Source organism: Macaca fascicularis, chromosome 18 (genome assembly GCF_037993035.2).
Source record: "Macaca fascicularis isolate 582-1 chromosome 18, T2T-MFA8v1.1".
NCBI classification, from domain to species: Eukaryota; Metazoa; Chordata; class Mammalia; order Primates; family Cercopithecidae; genus Macaca; species Macaca fascicularis.
Window position 1 is genome coordinate 50,163,556 of NC_088392.1, and position 9,538 is coordinate 50,173,093.

Here is a 9,538-nt window from a genome sequence, read left to right on the forward strand (position 1 = left end):
ATTAATTATTTAAAACAGGCTGAGTACAGTGGCACATGCCTGTTACCCTAGCACTTTGAGATGCCAAGGTGGGCAGATCGTTTAAGCTCAGGAGTTCAAGACCAGCCTAAGCAACATGGTGAAACTCCGTCTCTACAAAAATTACAAACATCAGTCAGGCATGGTGGCACATACCTGTGGTCCCAACTACTAGGGAGGCTGAGGTAGGACGATCACATGTGCCCAGGAGGTTGAGGCTGCAGTGAGCTGAGATCATACCACTGCACTCCAGCCCAGGTGACAGAGCAAGACCTTGTTTCAAAAAAAAAAAAAAAATAAAATAAATAAAACAAAACAAAATAAAATAAAATAAAATAAAATGTGTAGAAACTTCTTTTCCTCCTTAGAATGTAATCAAATTTTTAAAAACTGTTCCATGTATATTTGAAGAGGTCTATTTTATAAACATAGAGTTTTACAAATATTTAGTAAAAATTTTGAAATTGACATAGAGGTAGATGGGTATATTCCAATTTGTTAAAATGTTTATTTCAATCATTTAGACGTTGACTTTTTATCTGCTTGATCTTTGAGTATCTAAATAGATATATTAAAATATTTGGTATAAAATATTTATTTTCCTAATTATATTAATTTTTGCTTCATATATTTTGACAGAGTATTCATTCCTATAGTTCTTATATATTATCAGAATTGCTCCTTTTATCACTATATCACTACTCTCTGCTGTCTGACGTATGTTGTATGACATTAATGTTACTATATTGTTAATAAAGCATTCCTTTGGTTTTTGTCTTTCATATTATCTGTTTTTTAATCTCTTTTTCTCATTTTTAATAATTCTATGTCACTTTGTTTTAATGTATCTTTTAAAACAGCATAAGGATTTTAAGACTGTATCACATTTTCTTATATTAATAAGAAAGCTTAATCTCTTTATATTTATTGGAGTTATTGATATATTTGAAATATTTCCACCATACCTAGTGTTTTCTGTTTATGATATTTTTCTTTTTTACATTTTTATTTTCCTTCCAATATTTATTTAATTATCAGAATTTCATTTATTTCCTTTGTTTTTCTTTCTTCTTCTGGTTTGGAAGCACTGCATTATATTTATATTATTTCAAGTGTTTAGCCATAAATATATAGGTACATTATGCGTAGATTATAATGTTACTGGAAGGAAGGTCATGAGTGGGAGTTGTCCAGGTCCTTGGTGTTTTGAACAAAGGACTGAACAAAACACACAAACCAAGTAACAGGAAGGAAGCAGGGAAAGCAGGAAGCAAGAAAGCCCTCCACAGGGTGGGAGTAGGCCCTAGCATGCAGCTCAAAGGGTCTGGGTACACAGTTTCCTGGGTTTTAAGTACCCTTTTTGAGGTCCCTTTGGGCTACCCCTGATCTAGATAAAGGATTTGGTCCATGGCTAATTAAAGACTGGGGTGAATTGGTGCCCTGTGCAGATGAAGGGATGGCTTATCCTTGGCCCGCTGCCAATCCTGGGCACTTTCCCATTCCTTCTGTGATGTGGTGAAAGGGGGAGGGTTGCAGAGAGAGTAGCCTTTGATCCTTTGTTACTTGGGCAGCAGGAGATGAGCTTTAGGAAGTTGGTCTTAGTTGGCTTTAGGTTCCCTGTGCCCAGAACCAGGTGCTTCCCTTTTGATCCAGTTTTCGGAAATTATCATGAATTGGCCTTAGATTCCCTGCCTCCCAGACCTTGGTGTTTTTCTTTTATTCAGCTTTAGGAAATCTGCTTTTTTTGCTGGTCTTTTTAAACTTTGATATTCATTATTTTATCTGTCTAGGGGTCAGTTCCCTTTTGTATATCCCATTTTTAAATTTTACATAAACTTTCAGTTTTTAGACTTGAGCTTGAATTTCTTCAATTTGAAAACATTCAGCCACTGTGCTTCGGATGTTGCCTTTTCTCATTCTGTTTAATCTTGTCTTTAAGAACCGCCAGTATAAGTAACCATGTTCCAAGGCCACTTGCTGCAATAAACGTGTAGCCATGATAGTTACAATATCAAAGGGAGAGAGGATGAGGTATGCATTGACTCACCTTGCCATCTGGACAGAAGTCTGTTTTTCTCTGTAGCATTGTTTCTCCTGTTGTCTGGTTAGGACAAGGATTTTACAGAATGTAACACCCATCCTTTGTTTGACCTGTTTCAATTGCTGTATCCAAGATAGGGTGCTTGAAAGAACAGGATGCTGGCTTTGATTCTGATTCTTCCATTTGCTGCAAAGGGATACTCTGCTCTGAAACAAGATGCTACAACAAGGTGTTCTGATGAGCATGGGACAATACCTGGGTTTGTGTCCATTTCCACATCTGTAGTATAGACATGCATTATTTCTTAACTAATATGACTCTTATGGTATTAAATAGGTTGATATTTTTAATGTGCTTGAAAGAATGTTTCCAGGTTCTATCCTTTCTTCCCCACACACCTCTATCATCTCACACTCCATATCTTACAAACATTATTTCCTAAGTATCTCAAACCCCCATCTGCTATCTACCCTACCTCTGCTTTAGCTCAGACTTCGTTATTGCTCACTGGACTGCTGTAATACTTTCTTAAACTGCCTTCAAGCCTCCAGCTTCATCCTCCACAATGCCACCAAAATTCTTTCTGAACTGCAAATCTGTTGACATTACTACTATTCAGAATTTTCTGGTGGATTCTAATCGCTGTCATGTACCTTAGTGGTACCTATTTTAGCTTCTGGCCTTGTTTCTGCAAACTCCTCTCAACCTGTGATTTTCTACTTACCTCTCTTTTCGGTTCTCTTGATCTCTATTCAGTTTCCTAATTGTTTATGTTCTCTCTGTCCTCTGCTTGTGTCCATGTTGTTCCCACTTGATATACCCTACCCAACCATGGCCGCTTGGCTAATCATCACTCATTTCCCAAAGGTCAATGCCAGCAGCTCCTCTTCCTGACAGTGTTTCTAATCTCAATCCCTAGGATGAGGTCGAGAAGCCTTGTTCATGTTGGATAAGTACAGATACTATGGCACTTACTCCTCTGTATTGTGATTTTGTCTCAAAGGTCATTTTGTTGCTTCTTTCATTGATTCTAGAGTGAACTCCTTGAGGGTAGGAACCAAATGCCTCTAATCTCTGTGTCCAAAAAGTAACTGCTTGGCACAGTGAGACAGCTTAACAAATATTTGCTAAATTTATGAATAAGCTATTCACTTAATGAATTTCAATAAATAATTCACATTGAGGCTTGTGGAATAAAGATGGCTATTATCAATGAATTAGGATCCTTTAAGACTTATTTTTAATATTACCTTATACTTTAAAAGGTGAGAAGTGAACACCCACCTGCTGATCAGCAATTTGCTAGCAGGCATATTGAGTCACGTAAAGGATGTAAGATAATTTTGGGTACTTATGATGCTGAGACATTAAAAGAAACAGTTAAATTTTTCTATAGTAAAACACCGGTTGTTATTTTGAGCCTTAACATCCCCACCAATTTTGTAAAATTCTTATTATGTTAGAGTCCTAGTCTTTTTCACCGATCTACTCCCTTGAAGTAAATGCTTAATAAAGATATGGCCACCCCTACCTCTGCCTGCCCACCCACCTTTGTCACCTTCACCTCTGTAACCTCTAATACAGTATGGTCACCCTTAGCCTTTTGGTTCATGCATTCTATTCCTATTAATTTCAGAAAATGGCAACTGCCAAAGCAATAAGAGTGAATTTAATTTAAAAAATGCAATCATGTTCTGGCTTGTGCCGAAGTGGACTTGGAAGTATTTGTGACTGTGATTTAGCATTATTTCTGGGGAGAGAGTCTCCCTGTTTAATACTAATAGTCTTCCCAGGAAGTTTCATTAGAGTGAACTGCAATTTTTATTGCTCAGGATTTAACAAACTCCAATCTAAAGTCTCAGTGCCACTTTTGTCCAGCCTCCCAGTCTCAGATGAGATTCTAAATTCTAACAATGTCAGCCCAGGACTCAGCGCATCACCCAAGTTTCTTTGCTGAATCTCATACACCAGAGACCTCACGCCTCTTCCCTTCTCATGAGCACCTTTCTCCTGAAATTTCTCTGCTCAACACTCCTAACAACAACCTGTCTGCAGATGCACCAACAGCTGCTCCTGCTGAAAAATGGGCTTGTCTGTCTCACGGGGGCTATGATTTCTGGCATATGCATGCCTCCTACTGTCTGTTTGGTTTTAAAGCAATTTTCGGCACACCTGCTTGCTTGAACTTTACTGACAAGCCCTCTTAAGAGTTCACTGAAGAAAAAAATATCTGTTTCCTAGATACTTCCCTGTAATTCTAAATTTCACTTTAAATCTCCCAGTAAAGTGTTTACCCCTGTGAATGGAGAGACAATCTGTGTTGAGACGGTCCCGCTGCCTCAGGCAGGATCTCATCAGCTCTCATATCACAGCAGATAGAGAAAGGGATGATCCATTAGGGCAATAAGGCCAACTTGTTCCTACCACCAAAATTGCTCCTTAGAGTGCATTTGCTACTGCCATGTCCAGTCTGGTTTTTACTGTCACCTATGAAATTACATCTCACTTAAAAAATTCTCCAGTTGGATGGTTCTGCTCTTTTGGTTTTGACTCTACCAGCTTTTTGTTTGTTTGTTTTGTTTCTTTTTTTTGAGTCAGTTTCTTAGAAATACCACTAAGTTCATTTTTACTCTAGTGTCTAGACTTGCCTTACAGGAGTTCTCCATAATGTTGCCGTTTGGATTATTAAGAGTCACCATTTAGTCTGTCCATGGGTTATGCAAAAAGTGGGTATTTAATATGATTGTAAACAACAAACCAACCATTGAAAAACAAACAGACTGTTTTTTTTTCTCTTCTTTTGGTTTAGGGGCCTTCAACTTAACGTAATTGTCTCAACGTTCCAAGGTAGTGCTTGTGTGACCATAGCATTGCTCAGTGTCAGAAACCACTTCTGATTATTTCTCCTGTGGAACTGGCAGGTGCTTTCAATTCTAGCCAAGGTTTTTAGGTCCACCCATCTCAAGCATTGCAAAGCAAGTGAATTTGGGAGTAAATGTACATTTCTGAAGCAGGTTCAAGTCAGCTAAACTTCATGCAAAATGATGAGCAACAGTGGTCTACATGCAATTGTAGGAAATTTCACTAATATCATGAAGGTAATGTGAGTATGGCTCATGAAAGATATCTCAAAACCCAAACCAATAAGCATTATAAAAGGAAGTGATGGGTGGACATGGGTGGACTTTTGGACTTAGAATGCTGTCACAATGTCCAAATATATATATATATATACACACACACACACACACATACACAGAGGAGAAGAAGCAAGACAGAGTCCACACAGGACAAAAGCCTTGCATATAGAATGTGGCCAATGATGTGATCATTATTTAAATAAATATAACTACTAAGTGTCATATTTACTTAAACACTGGACGTTGGTATACAGTGATGCAATGGATATTATTATCCCTGATGACTTCTGTTATAATCAATGATGGTCAAGCTACTCAGTGAATCAGTCAGGATATAAACTCAAGCAATTCTGATTTTAAAGCCAATGCTCTTTACATTCTGTCTCAAGGCCCCTGTGGCTTCCATTTCTAGATAAAGCATAATGTAACCTCAGCCACTAAAATCATGTTGCCATTGGTGCCGTCTCTCATTCTCTCTTCATCTTCTTTTATTCTGTTTCTATGCCTGTACAAAAAGGCAACTGCCCTGGGAGTGGACTCTGCAAGGACACCAGATGCATTCACACTCCAGCTCTGCTTCATGCATGCTCTATGAAACCTGGGCAAGCAAAATAACCTCTCTGAAACTCATGTTTGTCATCTGTAATGTGGGAATAAAAATCTTGAACTAGGCTGCTGAGAGATTAAGCACCCAGTAGACAATAGGTGTGAAGCAATTATTAATTCCCTTCTTTTTCCCTGTCAATTTGCTGGCTCCAGATTGGATACAATCTTCCTGCTTTGACCTTGAGTCTCCCTCCTTACAAAATTCAATTCCATTTACGGAGCATCTGAACATAATTGGCACCTAATGAATACATGTTCAGTGAGTGAAAGACCTCTTCAAAGCTCAGATATCCTCAGGACTCCGAAGCCCTGCCTGAGCCTTGTGAAGATCTCTGTAACTGCCTTATATCCCCACATTGGTTTATGCACATTCATTATCATTTACCATATTGGCTTCTAGTTTCTCTTAATACATCATAAGTTTCTCAAGAGCAAGGACTATGTCTTACTTTTCTTTGTAAACTTAGCTATTACAAGATATCCTGAATATTTGACAAATTACTATTTGGAAGATTTAAATTGAATCATTATTCTAATATCAGTAGTTAACACTGATTAATCTTGCCTGTAATATTAATTCCTGGAAGTATTTGAAAATATGATGAAGGGAATAAAAAGGTTAGTGCTCACTTCTGCAGCACATATACTGAAAATAAAACAATACAGAAGGCTGGGCACAGTGGCTCACGCCTGTAATCCCAGCACTTTGGGAGGCTGAGGCAGGTGGATCACGAGGTCAGGAGTTCAAGACCAACTTGACCAACATGGTGAAACCCCTGTCTGAAAAAAAAAAAAAATACAGTAAAGATTAGTATGGCCCCTGTCCAAGGATGACACACAAATTTGTAAAATGTTTCATAGTTTTTGCCAAGATATGGAATCAAACTAAGTGTTCATCAGCAGATGAATAAATAAAGAAAATATGGTATATGTACACAATGGAATACTATTTGGTCATACAAAAGAATGAAATTCTTTTGCAGCAACATGCAGCAACATGCAGTCATTTGCAGCAACATGCAGCAATATGGATGAGCATGAGATATTATGTTAAGTAAAATAATTCAGGCACAGAAAGGTAAATATCACATGTTTTCCCTCATGTACAGAAGCTTAAAAAGTTAATTTCGTAGTAGAGTCTAGAATAATAGTTATTTATTTATTTGTTTATTTTTTGAGACAGAGTCTCCCTCTGTCGCCAGACTGGAGTGCAGTGGCACGATCTTGGCTCACTGCAACCTCTGCCTCCTGGGTTCAAGCAGTTCTCCTGCCTCAGCCTCCTGGGTAGCTGGGATTACAGGCAAGCGCCACCATGTCTGGCTAATTTTTGCATTTTTAGTAGAGACCGGGTTTCACCATGCTGGCCAGGCTGGCCTTAAACTCCTGACCTTGTGATCTACCTGCCTTGGCCTCCCAAAGTGCTGGGATTACAGGCATGAGCCACTGCGCCCGGCCCAAAGTCTAGAATAATGGTTATTAAAAGCTAGGAAGGGTTGGGTCAGAAGATACGGAGAGGTTGGTTAATGGAAACAAAATTTCAGCTAGACGGGAGAAATAAGTTCTAGTCTTCTAAAACATGGTAGGGTGAATAGCAACAATTTATTTTATATATATATATTTTGTTGTTGTTGTTGTTGTTGTTGTTTCTGTAGAGACGGAGTCTCACTCTGTCACCCAGGCTGGAGTGCAGTGGCGCAATCTCGGCTCACTGCAACCTTTGCCTCCCAGGTTCAAGCAATTCTCCTGCCTCAACCTCCCGAGTAGCTGGGACTACAGGCACATGCTGCCACACCTGGCTAATTTCTTTTGTATATATATTTTTAATAGTTAGAAGAGAGGATTTTGAGTGTTCCCAACACCAATAAAAGATACATGTTTTAGGTGGGGGATATGCTAATTACTCTAATTTGATCATTACACATTGTATCAAAATATCACTCCGAACACCATAACATATATAACTATTACGTGTTCATTTAAAAATGTACCATTAAAAATGGTACCAGTACTTTGGACAGTAATTTGACAGTTTCTTATAAAATTAAACCTATAGTTATCATATGGCCTAGAGATTCCTCTCTTATGTATTTACACAAGAGAAATGGAAACATGCCCACAAAAACATTTATATATAAGAATGTTTATTGCAGTTTTGTTCATAATCAAACATAAACAAATTGCAAATATTCATGAACCAGTGAATAGTTCCAAGTTGTGGTATGATGATGCGATATGTACTCTTTAATGAAGAAAAGCAACAAGCTACTGATACATAGCATAACATGGATGCATTTCAGAAATGTTATGTTTTGTGAAAGAAGCCAGACATAAAAGAGAACATAGAACATACTTTATGGTTCTCTTTATATGACATTACAGAAATCAAAGCAGCAGTTGCCTCAGAGATGGTATGGAGTGGGATATAGTGGTAAAGGGTAGGAAGGGAAAGCTGTAGGATATGAATACACTATGTATCTTCATTGCAGACTGATTATGTGGGTGTATACATGTCTCAAAATTCATTGAACTATATACTTAATTGAACTGTACACTGTATTTTATTGGATGTAAATTAGACCTCAATTTAAAAGATAATATACAATTCAAAAACAGAAGGATCTATGGAATAGATCTACAACGTAGAGCTAACCAAACTAATATACCCATACTCTGATGATCACCTAGCCAGAATATGGGTATATTAGTTTGCTTAGCTCTATGTCATAGATCTATTCTGTATTTGTGCAAAAGTTATATTTTTATCAGTCTCATGTTTAATGATTTAGACCAGAAATGTGTTGGGGTGGATAATGTATAGATATCTGTGTGGTAGGTTGGTTTAGAAAATGAAGCATTTTAAAAGGCAAATGACTTCTCTAATTAATCATGTAGTAAATATTGTCCATAAGATACATGCACATTATATATATACATAATACATGTATATATATATGCCTATATCATACATTAAAAAATATGTTTTCTTTGACCGTCAACAAGCAAAAGAAAATAAAAGAAAACATACCCCCGCTTCCTAGTGAGGGCTCTCACATTCTCATGTTTGGGATCTGGCTGGTGGTCCTGGTGTTGCTGATTTTTTAGATGGTCCCTGAAAGCAGATGCCTCTGTCTGTTATTTCCTTAGGAAACTCCAGAATAGGATAATCTCATAAAACCACCACTGTACCCTGGAAGATACAAATTAGCTTCGGAATAGGGATAGGGCTCATTTATCTCCTTTAAAAGGGGGCCTGCCAACCTCATCTAACTGTTTTAAGAATTCTTTGAATGGTAAGAGCATTGCATAAACAGGAGCGTTCATTGCAATATCGGCTTTGACCTCAACTCAACCCTTCCCCTTACAAAACCACTGAAGAACGTTTTACTCCATTTATAAAATATGAAAGGGACCTTTTAAGGTTGTTACTTTCTAATTTTCCCAACTCATTCTCTTCATCCTGTCCCTGCTGGCTCAGGACAACCTCCTACCTTGCATTGCCTCTCATTTCATTCACCTCTAACCATCCCCTTAGATGTTAGCTGATAATTACATAATACCTTTACTGGTTCTCTCAGGCTTGTTTTCAGTTTTAAATTAATTATGAAAGTCCCTCAAGTAGCATTTCACCTCACAAATGTGGCCCTGCCATCCTGGGACCCCCTGAGGAAAGTGGCTGATGGCTTTGCCCATTCAGAAACTTGGCCATGCTGAAGGGACACCCCGTCTCTGATAG

At 38.0% G+C, this 9,538-nt stretch overlaps 1 pseudogene; it reads left to right on the plus strand.

Moving 5' to 3' along the window:
• The first annotated feature begins 6,571 nt into the window (after positions 1-6,571).
• LOC123570089 (U6 spliceosomal RNA) lies at positions 6,572-6,670 on the plus strand (annotated as a pseudogene).
• Positions 6,671-9,538: the final 2,868 nt, after the last annotated feature.